This window comes from Salvia splendens, unplaced genomic scaffold (genome assembly GCF_004379255.2).
Source record: "Salvia splendens isolate huo1 unplaced genomic scaffold, SspV2 ctg53, whole genome shotgun sequence".
Taxonomy (NCBI): domain Eukaryota; kingdom Viridiplantae; phylum Streptophyta; class Magnoliopsida; order Lamiales; family Lamiaceae; genus Salvia; species Salvia splendens.
The window spans coordinates 1-16,244 of record NW_024599186.1 but is presented as its reverse complement, the minus strand read 5'-3'; the positions used below and the strand labels follow the sequence as shown (position 1 = coordinate 16,244).

The window sequence follows — 16,244 nt, the reverse complement described above, 5'->3', positions numbered from 1 at the left end:
ATAACTACGATTATAAACAGAACAATGTTCAATTCAACTAAATAGTTGTTACACGTTCAATTGTCTCGCATTCTCCGGGTAAAGAAGCTACGGATACCCTTCCCGATTCTGGCGGTGGAGAGTCTAGACGGAGGAGTATCTTGCACAACGTCAGTCTCTAAATCAACCCCGAACAAATCGTCTCACACAGAAGACCTAGGTGGAGAATGTGGGATATCACTGAGCCCGATGTCTTCGCCTGTACCACCAGTGTGGCTGACAGAATGCCGACCTCGAACTGCAGATCTTGGTGGAGGTGGAGGCATAACATCGTGATCGGCATCATCAGTGTGGCTGATAGAATGACGACCTCGAACTGCAGATCTTGATGGAGGTGGAGGCATAAAATCGTCAGCGACATCATCTACCAACTGAGTATCCATCCTTGAAGAAGCATTCGGGCAGTTGCGTCTGTCGTGCCCTGGTTGACAACAATGTTTACATCGGCGTCGGGCTCGTGGCTGGTCAGCTTCACGGACATCCATCTGATTAGGAATCCTAGTAGTACGATATCGACCTCGACTTTTAGGCATTAACTGGGCTCGTGAACATTGCAAAGTCCATTCAGGCACAGCCCAATAATCTTGGTGTCTGATTGGATTGAACACCGTAGAATATTGGTGTACCCAAACACTTGTGCGGTATACGTTATCAACAAGCGACAGCATGGGCTCGTTTCTAAACCGCGCAACTGCCGCTGCATGTGAACATGGAAGTCTCCACATCTGCCACTTTTGACATTTGCAGTTCGACTCCAAGTACTTTACCTTCCACTTATTACCGCCCTTTCCACCAATTCGACGCTTTGTTCGAACCACGTAAAGCCCTGCAATTGTGTTTGGGACTCTCACATTATGTAATTGACCTTTTACATCATTTTTGCACACCTTTTCATGGGCCCACGGGGTAAGTGGTGTGGCACACTGTGTTGATGCAATTGACCGCTCATTAAACCATTCTATTGTCCTCCAAAATATCAGATCAATGCAAGCTTTAATTGGGAGTTGTCTTGCGCCTCTCAACACATTGTTGTAAGATTCCACCATATTAGTGGTCATCTCACCCCATCTTTGTGTTTGTCATACGCCAAACTCCATTTTTCTAACTCCATGGCATCAAGGTACTGCACAGCCTCGTTGTTGATGGTTCGAAGTAAACGACGTCTGATCTTAAACTTGCGTTTCTTGTAGCAATACCAATTTTCCAAACAAGTTTTTTTACCATGATGCCTTTGTGATTCTGCAAAACATTCTTTCTAACATGTACCATGCAAAATCTGTGATGCCCCACATTGGGTTCTTCTTTCCATATGGGAGAATTCATTGCATCTATGATTCCCACATGCCTATCAGATATTACACGTATTTCATGCTTGGCTACGTGAATTATAATACGTTCCATAAACCAATTCCAACTTTGTATGGTTTCCTCATCAACAATGGCATATGCAATAGGCAAACATTTCTTATAGCATCAAATCCAACGGCAATAAGAATTTTACCTCGATATCGTCCACGTAGATGAGTTCCATCAACGGTTAAAACTGGTTTGCATAGTTGAAAAGCCTCCACAGCTGGACCAAAAGCCCAAAAGATGTACTTGAAAACCTTGTTCATACCGTTGCTTAATCTTTCATCATGTAACCATTCGACAATTGTGCCAGTATTTTGTCTTTGCAACTCATTCAAATAAGCTGGTAAAACTTTGAAATTCCACTCCCACGAACCATACACAAGCTCAATAGCTGTCCTCCGAGCATACCATGCTTTCTTGTAACTAACTTTCACATGAAATCTATTTTCAATATCCGCCACAATTGCTTTTACCTTGTAGCAAGGATCGTTTTCTATCTGATGTCGAACACTCAACGCTATCATACCCGACGAAAGATTAGCGTGCCCATTATAATTACGATCCCCCATGCAAGTATGAGCAGTGCTAAACACTCTAATTTGCCAGTGTTCATCATGCTTCCTCAATGTTGCTTTGCACTCCCACAAACATGGCGGTAAGGACTTATCTTTCGGATTTCCTTGTGGCCACTTACAAACTGCTTGCCATCTCTTTCCTTTGCTTTCAACAACTGTATATTGTCGGATTTTTTCCACATGCCAAAAAGTCACAGCTGACTTCAATTCCAATTTGGTTTTAAATTTAGTATGCAAACCGACATTGCTCGGATCTTTTTCACTCCAATAATGCACATTGAGATCATCAGACTCAAAGTTTTTTGGATCAAAACTATCATATGGACCTGGTAAGGTGCGAAAATAGTTCATACCAGGATGTGGGAACTGTGGAACTACTCTTTCTCGTACTGCTCTTCCTCCAATTGATGTTTCTCCAACCATTGTTTCTCCAACCGGAATGGATGTTCTTGGAGCAACAAATTGGTCCTCATCCGACGAAGCACCATCTGAATCTGTACTAACCGGATCGACATCTTCAGAATCATAAGGTGATTGTGGATCAAGAAAGTCGGCTTTATCAGGACCAATTATGTCCTCAACCACAGCTGGGTTGTCACTGTCCCATAAATGCACGCCTCCAATATCAAAATCTTGTGTTGTATCGAAGCATGGTTCTTGGCCTCTCGTAGACGTACCAACATCAAAATCTTGTGTTGCAGCGAAATATGGTTCTCGACCTCTCGTAGACGTACCAACATCATTACTCATGAGATGATGACTATGTTGTTGAGTAATTGACGAATACTCAACATACAATTCAATTTGACCTCCTGTAGTCATACTCTCACTAAACATTAGTGGCATGTATACTTCTTCTGGTAAAATACATATATACGTGATTGAAGATCCATAGAATATATGACGTTTCCATACTATTTGAAGTTTGTTTTCAAATCTGTTTATCCCCATTTTTTCACAAATTGTTTCCACAAGCTTATCGTAGGAAATACTTTCATCCAACATAATCAATCCTTTTGCAAAAGGAGGATCATATGAAATAACTGTTCCGGGAATTATATTTCCACCCCAATATAAATGGACACACCACGTCATACTATCTGCATTAATGTCAAACACAATGGTCAAATATATTTCTTTACAGTACACTACAATATATACTATCATAACAACCTATCAAATATGGGTAAAAAATTAGATATACTACAACATATAATACCATAACAATTGGTCAAAATATTTCTATTAATTACAATACAATTTATAATACTATAACAATCCATCAAATAATTATATAAATTACACTACAATATATACTATCATAATAATCCATCAAATATTGGTAGACTAATGTTTGGAAGAATGAGTTAAAAATTAGATATACTAACCGATTGCGAGTACTAATATTTGGAAGAAATGAGCCAAAATCGAAATCTACACGCTTCAATCCACCACCGGGTTGACCCGACCAAGGCAAGTGTTTTCGCGTTTTTCAGCTTTGGGAAGGTTTTTCGCGTTTTGGGGAGGGAATGTGACTAGGGTCTGCGATTTTGGGGGAGATCTGTGATATATGGTTCAACCGGAAAACGCCGACCAGGTTGGCGTTTTTTATGTTAAACATGCCAATGATCTTGGCGTTTTATTACTTAAACACGCCATCAAGATTGGCGTCTTTACTATAAACACGCCAAAGAAGTTAGCATGTTTAAATTTAAGTATTTTGGTTAATAATACGAGCAAAATACGGTGCCATTGTAAAACGCCAATTGTGTTTGCGTATAGACACGCTAATATCACTGGTGTTTTCATTTATAAACACGCCATTCTCGTAGGCGTTTTTCCCATAAATGGAATTGATAACAAAATGGGTACATTTACGTAATTTTAAAGGCCAAATAGCTTAGAAATCCGATTTTCTCTACAAATCTTTGGAGACGAAGTTAAACTCTCCTTAGATCTGCAGAATCTGAAACCAGAGATTGATTTCTTCATCGACGCATTGAAGAAGATGGAGGAAGAATACATCAAAGAGCTGGAAAAACCACTATCGCCTGATGATGAAGAAGAAGAAGATAATGATGATTCGTCCACAGCTGATTTTGGTGGAGAGAAGTCTGCGATCTTCGGATTATCGGACGTGTACAAAGAACTCAGAGATCAACTCACTGTAATTGAACAGTTGCTCAGATTCAAAGTCGTGGCGCTCGTTGGATGGCTGGCATCGGTAAGACTACTCTTGCTCGGAAATTTTTCGAAGATCCTTTGATTTTAGATTACTTTGAATGTCGCGCGTGGGTGAAAGTAGGGAGAAAATGTCGATTGGAAAAAATCCTAGGGCACATTCTAGCACAATTGGATTCTAATAGATATGAAATGCGTGATAAGGGGGAAGAAATTGTAGCTAACTCCTTTAGAGAGAGTTTGAAGGGAAAGAGGTTTCTCATTGTGCTGGATAATGTATGGGAAACTAAGAGCATCCGCAGCGGTGGCGGTTGGCGCCACCGCCGTCCGTGCCAGCGGCAAGGCGAAGGACCGCCACCGCTGCAACCGCGCCGCTGGCACGGCGCTGCTCGATGTATCGAGCACGTCCGTGCCAGCGGACGCACACGTGGCGGTCTCTGATTCGCCACGGCATAGCCGTTGGTTTCAAACATTTTTTATTTTTTTTTTTTTAAAAATCGGATTTTTATTAAAAAAAATCGATAAAAAATAAAAAAAAAAATTTCACTTCCCCAAAAAATTATATCCGTTTATAACCGTTTTTCCCCACTTTTTAATTTTTTTTTTATTTTTTTTACCCCAAAAATACACACTTTCATCTATAAATACCCCCAATTTCACTCCAAAAAATTCACACTTTCACTACACAATTCTCATCATCAATCTCTCATATCCATTTTCATCTTCCTCTCACACCCTACAACACCACTATGTCCGGTAACGACGACAACCCAAGCGGCTCTCACGGTTGGAACCCCGAATGGTTCGGTTCGCAACCGTTTCATAGTCCGGAAACGGAATATTCGGCCTCTCCTCTCACCCAAGATTCGGGCGTTCCGAGTGGCTACCGGCCATACCCAATCGACGATCAAGGTGCCTCCGATGGGCGCTACGGGTGGACACCGGAGCCTAGGCCTCGCGCCCCTTCCCAAATGCCGAATCCTCCATCTCGCGCCGGTGTCCGCACACCGTACTCACCGGCGGAGATGGAAAGATTGTTCAAGGCGTACTTGGAAATCTCCGAAGATGCGGTGGTTGGAACGAACCAATCCGGCGATCACTTTTGGTGGCGCGTCTCTAGCCGGTACAATGCACACCGGCCGCCGGGAACGATCGAGCGCAACGAGAGTATGGTGCGCAACTGCATCGGCCGAGCCAACGAAGAAATTGGCAAGTTCAACGGCTATTTCATCCAGGAGTCCCGGAATGCCGGGAGCGGCCGAAGCGAGGTCGACATCATCACCGCCTCGCTGAGCACCTACCAATCCATGAACGGTAAGTCGTTCAAATATCTTAACGTTTGGCAGGAGACGCGGACGCACCCGAAGTATAAGGGAGGCATAACATCCTCCTCTAGCGGCTCCTCCAAACGCTCACGGTCGGCATCCCTATCCGACGCCGGCGAAGAAGTGGCTAGCCAACTCGCCGAAGCTAACTTGGGTAGCCCCGATGCCCAACCAAGCGGTTCCCGACGCCGACCGCAAGGTAGGAAGAAGGCGGCGGCCGAACGACGTCGCGCCGCGACTCCATCTGCCCCTGCTCCCGAACCCGCACCCTATGTTCCACCTCCACCCCCGAACAACTCGTTGTGGGCCCTTTTGGCCCAACTCAATATGGCCGATAGGTCAACTATGACCCCCACGCAACTTCAAACGCACGAGTCCATGATATTGGGTCTCCAAAAACAATTGGGGTTGGTGCCGCCGGATGCGTAGTCTTCCTCGGGTTATATTAGCCAATAATTATGTAATTTTTAATTTTTAGGAGTTTAATTATGTAATTTTTAATTTTTAGTATTTTAATTATGTAATTTTTAATTTTTAGGATTTTAATTATGTCTTTTTATTTTATTTGTAATTTGTTATTTTTATTGTGGTTTTTTTAATGAATTTTAGTATTATGAAAATGTTTTTGTGTAATTGAATTTTATATTAATTGTGCTCGTCCTTGCGGAAGAGCACAGTTGTGGGTGTTGTGCTCTTGCCAGAGAGCAGGCATTAATAGTACCGCCCGGGCCCACATCCGTGCCGCTGGTAAGAGCACGGTTGTGGATGCTCTAATCTCTTAGTAGAGATTGCAAAGTTGTGTCATTGCGACAAAGATGGAAGTCGAATCTTGCTCACAGTAGGCTACAGCATGTTGGGGGACGAGGCGTAGCAGACTTGCATATGCAGTTGCTGAATAAAGAAGAAAGTTGGGATCTTCTTCGTGAGAAGGTGTTTGGGGAAGAATCGTGCTCGTACCAACTTGAGAGAGTTGGGAGGAAAGTGGCTGAGAATTGTGTAGGTCTTCCTCTTATGATCGTCAAGGTTGCTGGCTTCCTATCAAAGTATCGAGTAAAAACAGTTCAGTGTTGGAGTGAGGTAATGTCAAGGAAGAATCACAAAGTATACAATGATGCATACAACGAAATATGTGAGATAGTTTTTCCAAGCTATGACAACTTGCATTGGCATTTAAAGGCGTGCTTTCTTTATATGGGAGTTTTTCGTCAAAATTATGAGATTTCCGAATCCAAGCTTATCAAGATGTGGACTGCAGAGGGATTTCTCGAACCTTATAACATCCAAGATTTGGAGCATCACAGCAAAGCGTGTCTGAATGAGCAGCTTGTTTCAAATAATCTTGTTATGCATGGGACCAATTGCTTCGTTGCCAAATCTACAGGTGCTCAAGTTGCGAAGCTATGCTTTCCAAGGCCCGGGATGGGAAGTACAAGAGAACGGATTCTTGAAGCTTCAATATCTTACAATTGAAGACACTGATTTGGAAGAATGGATGGTGGTAAAGGGAAGCTTCCCATGGCTTGCTGCCTAAGCTTGAAACATTGCTACAATTTGCAAGAAATTCACTGGGAATTTGAATCAGGAGTGTTCACAAAGATTGAATTAGTAGACTGCAATCCTTTAGGCGTGACATGTCAACGACAAATACGAGAGGCAAGATTGAGAAGCAAGCATTATGTCCCAGATATTTTTGTCCATTCTTCATGGATGCTGGAAAATCCAACCGTTAACATCTAGTCCACATTAACAATTTCCTGGACAGTGTACAAGTAACGAAATAACTACTCATATTTTAGACGGGAAGCTTCCTGCTGGCAAGCCTCGGTTTCTCAGTATTTTTATTTTCATTGCAGTTTACAAGGTTGTATTGATTTTTTTGTGGAGATGGGAAAATGTTGGTTCAACGAACTGAGCTTCGAGAATATATGAGATAACAAAACTAAAGCTCAAAAACTCGTGTAAAACCAACCACCTGATAGTCATGGATCATGATCAGTGTCCACCAACACCAAACATGTGAGTCGAAAGTCACAGGCCAAACAAATACGTTAAATACAATGCAGAGCAGCACAATGCCGAGTTGAAGTAGATATATATATATCAAGACCGAGTGCCACTTAGGTTACATCAGTTTAGATGAGAATTTCACGAATGCTAGCCAATAGGAAGCTACGTTTTCTGAATTTAGTAACACTTTTCTATGTAGAGATAGAGGCTCATGATTTATTTTACAAACATAAAATAGGCATGCCTCTATACACTACGTTTGATTTCCACTGATAGCTACAACATACAAAATCAAACAATATCAAAATTCAGTAATAAATACTGGTCTCGTGTGACTTAGGTAGTCTCTCAAATATTATCAACACCGTCTCCAAATATTGAAAGAGAAAAGGGGGCAATTACCACGTTGAATGTTCGAGCATTTAGTTTATCGATATGCTTCATCCCATAGTCACCCTCCTATAATCATCAGAGACATATTAAAGACCCATCGGATTTAGCAAGTTTAATGTCATACATTTATTTTCAAACCATAAAATAGTATTCTTCCACTGGGTGTACTCAATGGACAAGCAGATGAATACTCGAAACTAGTGTTGGGAAGTATAACAGGTTGTTAACCTATCACCCCGACCACTACAGTGCAATAGCAGAGCGCTCAGTTACACGCAGTAAATAAATAATCATCAACAAAGTGAGGGTTCAAGACATGAAAGTTATCAAAAACTTACTGGACACTCAGTTTTTCCGTTGGCATCAGTTATAATCCAATGCCTTCTAAGAAGTTGTACAGCGTGATCTAAATTGTTTGTTATTCTAATCCTATAAGCCAAAAAATAAAGATCTTTGGAAGGCTGGCTTCGACCTTCAATGTAAACACTCCTAACTTGAACTCTGATACCCTGGAAAGAATGTGATTAAGTAGCTGTATACATGCTAATACTATGAGTACCCATGCCTGGGATAGCACAACACTGAGTGACCCAGAATCAGAAAGCAGGAACACAATACGATCACCAATATACATCTAGCTCCAAAAAATTTATCCATTCAACAAAAGAAAAAGTAAAATTCTATGACCAAAATCCCCATAAGATGATCAGGTTTATCAAATGAATCAAGTTATATGTTATAGTCCCTAGGAATCTAATCCCTTATGTGATTTTTTTTTAATGCACATGGCGCATCACGGGGCCTTATCAATTGAATATTAGTGGGCCAAATAGATCGAGCTATACACTAGCTTAAAAACAGTGACTATATGTAATTAAATTATTTAATGATGCAAAAAAGTGCAGCTTCAAGAGAAGCAAAGCAATTAGTTTCAGAACTCGTGCATGGAATTCTGCAAGCTCATATGACAGAGTATATTAGATCTGATGAGTAGTTAGAAAAGCACTAGTGACTACAGTGATAGATCCCCAATTGAGAAAAGAATTCAGCTTAGGTTGCAGATCAAAGAAATTACATGACAGCATGAAAGCTAGAATATATCACTCCAGATACAAACTGACAAATAAAATAAATGAATGATACTGGCATACCAAGGTTGTTGCATCACTTGAGCACTTCAAGAGAAAATGAGGTGCAATTTCCTTAAGCTCATCACGAAAATGTGTATCTAATTGTAACACAGAGAACGAAAATGTTGTAGCTGCAAGAAAGGGTGTGTACCCTCGAATCTGTCCTCTGCAATGGCCTCTTTTAACAATCTTCGGAGACGCAAAACTGGCTCTTCATCCTCAAATAATTTCAAGGAATCACGAATTCTAGCAGCTTCTTTGTAATCCTAAACCAATATTAAAAAGAAAAGATAAAACACTAACAGTACAAGACCAGCCCCTATAAGAAATTACATCAGAGCATTCATTACTTGGGAAACTATCCAATTCAAACTTAATAAAACTATTAAAGGAGGTTTACTTTGGGTAATAACTTGGAGTTACAATACATAGGAATGGGTATTTAAAGGACTACACGATCCAACTAGACTCAAAGACACTATCAACACATGCACAGATTGGTGAAATAATTGTGCTCATCTTTAGTCACTAACTTAAGGAATTGTCATACTCCACCATTAATCTAGGCATGACTACAGTATTCCATTGTGAAAAGATGCTGCGGAAGCCTTGTAGAAGAAATACAAACTTGAATATGCTAGTAATGTGTTTAGAGAGAGTTCATAATCTTTTTCATTGATTGAACAAAGTAACAAGATTCCTTACATATACTCAACGTTCGAATGATCTAGAATCTTGCACTAATCTACTTCGTACTTAACTAAAACATGCTTTAACATTCTTAATCAAAACAAACTATGTAAATCATCTTTTCTCTTCAATCCTTTGATCAACACGTCTCTCCAAGTACAAGGGTGGTCCTGCACCTTAGCTGTCACTCTTGGCTCATTTACAGCTGCAGCTCGTGTGAGCCCGGTGATTGGCTTCTCTCGTGCGCCACATGCTGCATTGACTCTTGTCTCATTTATGACTTTGGCTCGTGTGGAGTTAGTGACTTGTTTCTTTCGTGTAGGACACTCTGCTCTTACACATTGATCAGCAAGGCTCATCAACTCGGCATTGCACACTGTGGCCGGATCACCTTTGCTATTCACTTCTAACATACCCCCTCAAACCGAGTGAGGCTAAGGATATCACACCCATCTCTCTCTTAGCTTCACGAAGGGCTGATGGCTCAAGGGCTTAGTGAACATATCTGCTATTTGATCCACAGTTGGCACATGTCTCAACTCAAGTTCCCTGCCCAGAACTTTTTCATGAACAAAGTGCATATCCAACTCAATGTGCTTAGTTCTTGCATGCAACACAGGGTTTGATGCCAGAGCAATGGCACTCATGTTATCCACCCAAATCACTAATCACTGGGCTGCCTTTCCTCTTAGTCTTCAACTCACCAAGCATTGAAGACAACCAAGTTACCTCTGCAGCTGATTGAGCTAGACTTCTGTACTCAGCCTTGCTGGATCTAGCAACCACAGTTTGCTTTTTAACACACCATGACACAAGATTTCTTCCATGATAAGCACACACTCCTGTTGTAGATCTTCTATCATCCAAATCAGCTGCCCAATCTGAGTGCGAAAAGGCTGAAATCTCACCAGTGGACTTCCTAATCTGAATTCCATAATCTAATGTTCCTGAAAGATATCTTAAAATTCTTTTACAGCCTTCCAATGTGTGTCCAACGGTTCTGCCATATATTGACTTGTCTTGTCACAGCAAAGTTGATATCTGATCTAGTAATGGATGCATACTGCAAGGCACCTGTAATGCTTCTGTAAAGCTTTGGATTAGAGACTGGCTCTCCGGAATGCTTGCTCAGTTCTGAGCTAGAAATCATGGAGTTGGCAACCTTTAGCTTCCTGTCATGTAGCTTCTTTAGAAGATCTTTGATATAATTGGATTGACAGAGATGGAGACCCTCCATCCATAGTCTTGACTACTTCAACTCCTAGGAACAAGCTCACCTCCCCAAGATCTTTTAAAGAAAATGAGGAGTTTAGGCTGAGAGACCACCTTGTGTATTGAAGCTTGAGAGGTCCCTGTAATAAGCATGTCATCTACATAGATAAGTAGATAGATAATCTCCTCACCTCTCTGTCTAATGAACATGGAAGTATCTGACTTTCATTGAGAGAAGCCAAGTTGAGCAGAACAGAATGAACTGTGAAGAACCATGCTCTAGAAGCTTGCTTCAGCCCATAGATTGTCTTGTTGAGTTTACATACCAAATGAGGTCCACCTTCTTCAAAACCAAGTGGCTGCTTCATGTAAATGTCTTCTTTTAGTTAACCATTCAAAAGGCATTGTTCCACATCAAGATGAGTCACTGCCCACTCAAGAGAGACTGCTAGACTGAGTATAATTCGAATAGTAGTAGGCTCACAACAGGGCTGAAGGTCTCATTAAAATCAAAGCCAGGCTATTGAGAAAAAACCCTGGGCAACCATCTGGCTTTGTATCTAGCAATAGCACCAGATAAATGGAGTTTAATCGTGAAAATCGAAGTACAGCCTATAAGATTCTTGCCTGGAGGGAGTGTTGTTAATATCCATGTTTATTGTTAAGAAGTGCAGTAAATTCACTCAGCATAGCAATTTTCAGTTAGGAATTAGAAGGGCTTCTAGAGCTGACCTAGGTAGAAGAGAAGGGGACACAGAAAGAGTGAAGACTCTAGGCTTGAAAATTCCAGATTTTGATCTGGTTGTCATTGAATGAGTTGTTTGAGTTGATGATGGAACTTGATGAGGCTGAGATGATATTGGTGAGTCATGAGGCTGTACATCAGTATCAGTCTGTCCTAGTGATGAGGGACTATTATCAGAATCTGAGACAGGAAGTGAGTGTGATATGATGAAACATCCTCTGCTTGGTCTAAAACAATAAGTGTAAGGATGGGAAGCAAGGAAGAGTGATTACATGGTGAGGCTGCTGGAGTAGCAGTAGCTGAAGTAGGAGAAGAAATTTGAAAAGGGAAAACATATTCATCAAAAATGATATCTCTAGTAATAATCACTTTTCCATGAGGAAGGAGCACTTTGTATCCTTTGTGAGAGAGGCTATATCCTAGGAAGGTTCCTCTAACAGACCTAAACTGGAGTTTACGTTTGTTATAGGGCCTAGTATGAGGAAAACACAGACAACCAAAAACTTTTAGGACTGAATAGTCAGGTTTGTTGAGGAAAAGAGCTTCATATGGGGAAATGTTGTTGATAATCTTGGATGGCATGAGATTAATTAAATGAACAACAGTTACAAAGGCATCATCCCAGTATTTTTGTGGAAGAAAAGACTGAGCTAACAAGGTCAAACCAGTTTCTACAATGTGTCTGTGTTTCCTTTCAGCCAAACCATTTTGCTGTGGGGTATATGGATAGGAGACTCGATGAACAATCCCACTCTCTTTCAGAAAGGGAACTAAACCCTGAAACTCACCTCCCTAGTCAGATTGAAGAATTTTGATTTTTGAACCCAAAAGATTCTCACTCATTGCTTTGAATTGCTTGAAAACAGTAGCAAGATCATTTTTATTTTTGAGAAGATAAAACCAAGTAAATCTAGAAAAATGATCAATAAATGAGATATAATATGAATAACCATTTCTAGACTTAACTGGAGAGGGCCCCAAAGATCACTATGAATAAGCTCAAGAGGTGAATTATGTTGACAGAAAGACTTGAGGACATGGCAGTTTATGAACTTTAGACACACAACAAGGATAACAAAGTGAAGAATCTTTCATTGCATTATAGGGAATATTAAAGAGCGGGTTTAACTACATTTAGAGTAGGATGTCTTAGTCTACTATGCCATAAAGACAAATCTAGACTAGAAGCTTGATTGGAACTGCTGCTGGATTGTGAGTTGGCCAAGCTCAGGGAATGAACAGCTGGACTCTCTGGACTGTAAGAAGAGGCGGGGACAATGCCACGTTTGATTGGGGTATGATCTACTAGGAAGTGGTATAAGCCTCTCTCAAGAGTTCCTTTGAGCACAATTTCCCTAGTGCTCAGGTCCTTAACAAAACAGAAGTTGGGATGAAATTAAAAAAAGACAGAATTGTCTTGAGCAAACTTGGAGACACTCAAAAGATTTTTAGTGATGTTAGGTACATGCAAAATATTTTTAAGAAGAAGTTTTCTGGAAAAATTAGCTGAGTGAGATTTAAAAACACTTTCTCCAACAATTGCAATATTAACAGCAGTCCATTTACCAAGCAAAAGATTCTTACCTCCAGTGTATTCAGTGCTTATGTTGAGGTTGCTCAGATCATTGGACACATGGTGTGTTGCTCCTGAGTCCGGATACCAGCTTGATGAAGCATTTGAAGCATAACTGAATTCTGATGGAGTTCCAACAGAGAAGGAGCCTGATGGAGATCTTGGCACTGATTGAACAAGATGAGCTGAAGGATTGAAGAATCCTTGATTTTGTTGTTGAGGAGCACTTCCTCTAAACTGAACTTGAGGTGGTGTGTAGTTCTGCTCAAACCTATGCCAACACTTTGCTGCAGAATGGCCAGGTTTTTCAGTTTTTCACACAGCTGGCAGACAATTTTGTTGCTTCCTCTGCCATAGCCTCTTCCACCTCTGCCTCCTCTATGAAATCTTCCTCCAAATCCTCTTCCATATCCTGATTCAAATCTGTTGTTGTTGAAATTCTCTGTATCTCTTTTCTGTCCAGATTGTTGCTGGACCAAATTCAAAGAAGGTTGAGATCCATCTGGAATTAGTTCAGGTTGATTCCATTCTTAACTCAAAACTGAGTAAAAAGACACTAACATCTCCAATGCTCTATGGATCTAATCTAGATGTCACTGCACACACTGCAGGATCATAGTTTTGGCCAAGTCCTCCCAGAATATGGAGTACTTGCTCAGCTTCTGAAATTCTACAACCAACAGATCCAAGCAAATCAAAATAGGTTCTCATCTTACCCAAATAATCAGTCATAGACATTCCTTCTTTCTTCAAATTCAGCATCTGCTGGCGATATTGCATCACCTTGGTTGTGGAGCGGCTTGCAAAGTAGGTCTCCAGTGCACTCCATATATCTCTGGCAGATCTGAGCCCTATCACAGCATTTTCTGACAACGAGGATAAGAGCCATCCAACTACTCTCCTGTCTTGCCTTTGCCACCTATGTAGGCTGGATTTGACACCATTGACTCTCCATCTTGATCAGGAATCAGCTGTGGAGGAGGATCAGCCTCACCTGTGACAAATCCTTCAAGGCCGTAGCCATACACTGAGATTGGTTTAACCCCCCACCATGATGGTGTTTGAGAAAAAAAAAACTTGACTGAGATTGGAGGCAATTGAGAGAAAATCGGTGGCAGTGTTGCCACTGGTATGGTTTCATTAGCTTCTGCCATTTTTTTTTAAATAGAACAAGAAACTAGGCTACAAGGGTAGGAGAGACGGGATCAAAAGGATCCCGCTCTGATACCATGAAAAGATGTTGCGGAAGCCATGAAGAAGAAATACAAACTTGAATATGCTAGTAATGTGTTTAGAGAGAGTTCATAATCTTTTTATTGATTGAACAAAGTAACAAGATTCCTTACATATACTCAACGTTCGAATGATCTAGAATCTTGCACTAATCTACTTCGTACTAAACTAAAACATGCTTTACATTCTTAATCAAAACAAACTCTGCAAATCATCTTTCTTCTTCCATCCTTTGATTAACACATCTCTCCAAGTACAAGGGTGGTCCTGCACCTTAGCTGTCACTCTTGGCTCATTCGCAGCTGCAGCTCGTGTGAGCCCGGTGATTGGCTTCTCTCGTGCGCCACATGTTGCATTGACTCTTGTCTCATTTATGACTTTGGCTTGTGGAGTTAGTGATTTGTTTCTTTCGTGTAGGACACTCTGCTCTCACACATTGATCAGCAAGGCTCATCAACTCGGCATTGCACACTGTGGCCGGATCACCTTTGCTATCACTTCTAACACATTGATCCAACTGTGTGAACAGAGCAAAAGCTTACGAATAGATCAACAAGCAGGCAGTATTGCCTACTTTGTGTACATATTGGTCACTTCATGTTGTCCACATTAATCGCTTATATCCCCATCAGCATACCATATTAATAATATATGCCTTGTTCTAGAGAAAATGGTTTACATAAATCTATTAGCATCCATCCATGGCTCAAACATATTCACAATGAATAGACATAGCCAATATTCACAATTAATAGACACAGGCAATGGGAGATGCAGAAAATTTTCAGACCAGCACAATAAAACATGATGATAAATCAAGTTTACAGATTAAACATAGAGTGAAGACACTCACGCGTTCAATAAATTTACCACGAGTGTGCTACTTAAGCATTTGATTGAAAATAACAGAAATAAACAGAGAAATGCGCGAATATGAAACAGTGAGTCTACCTCAGATTTGGCAGCTACTTCCAACTGCTGCTTCAGCAAGGCGTACGTTTCGGTTCGAGAGAAAATCGAGCTCTGATTGGAGTCCTGAGCCGAGCCTGAACCTGAACTCTGACCGGATGTACAGCAAGCCACGGTACGAATCACCCGCAAATTGCAATTTTTGCCAAGTGCAATAATGATGGAACGCGTGTTGGATTGTGATGGATTTTGTATAATGGACTGTGGATTTGGGCCTTTGCTTAGTTTTTAAATATTTTGGGCTTTGCCAATAGAAATATGAGTGTTCACAAGCTATAAATTAAATTCTGGTTGTCTGAGATTGATTTCATAATATTAACTTTATTAAGGTCGGCCTAAAATTAATTATTCGTGATATTATTCCGAAATTAAATAGTATTTATTCAATAAATAATATTCGAAAAATCAATCATGTCAACTCCCACTAAACGATACTACTAGTATTTTGTAAGACGTTTCTATTGAATGAAACATAGAATCGCCACTTCTTAAATACTGAAATTTTATAACTTTTCTTCAAAAATAGAGAATTGCCAACATAGTGTTAATCTCTCAACCAACTTTTTCACTTTTCTTGAATTTTGTTTGATGGGTGTGCCTCCATTAACATCTTGATATGATGTAGCAATATTCCTTGCCTAAAATCTAGTAGTTCCAACCAAACAGAACCTAAAAGTAAAAAAGGACTATGTTTACCTTATTTTGCATCTTCCTTATTTCTTATACTTATAAACAACGTGTTTGTTTAAATCTAGCTATTTAGATCTGATTCAATGAATATGTGATGTATTAAGAGGTTGGTTGCAAAGGTTGTAGTGA

At 40.5% G+C, this 16,244-nt stretch overlaps 1 pseudogene; it reads right to left on the bottom strand.

Annotated features, from left to right (window-relative positions):
- Nucleotides 1-7,615: 7,615 nt before the first annotated feature.
- On the bottom strand, nt 7,616-15,626 carry LOC121790495 (annotated as a pseudogene).
- Between the last annotated feature and the right edge of the window lie 618 nt (nt 15,627-16,244).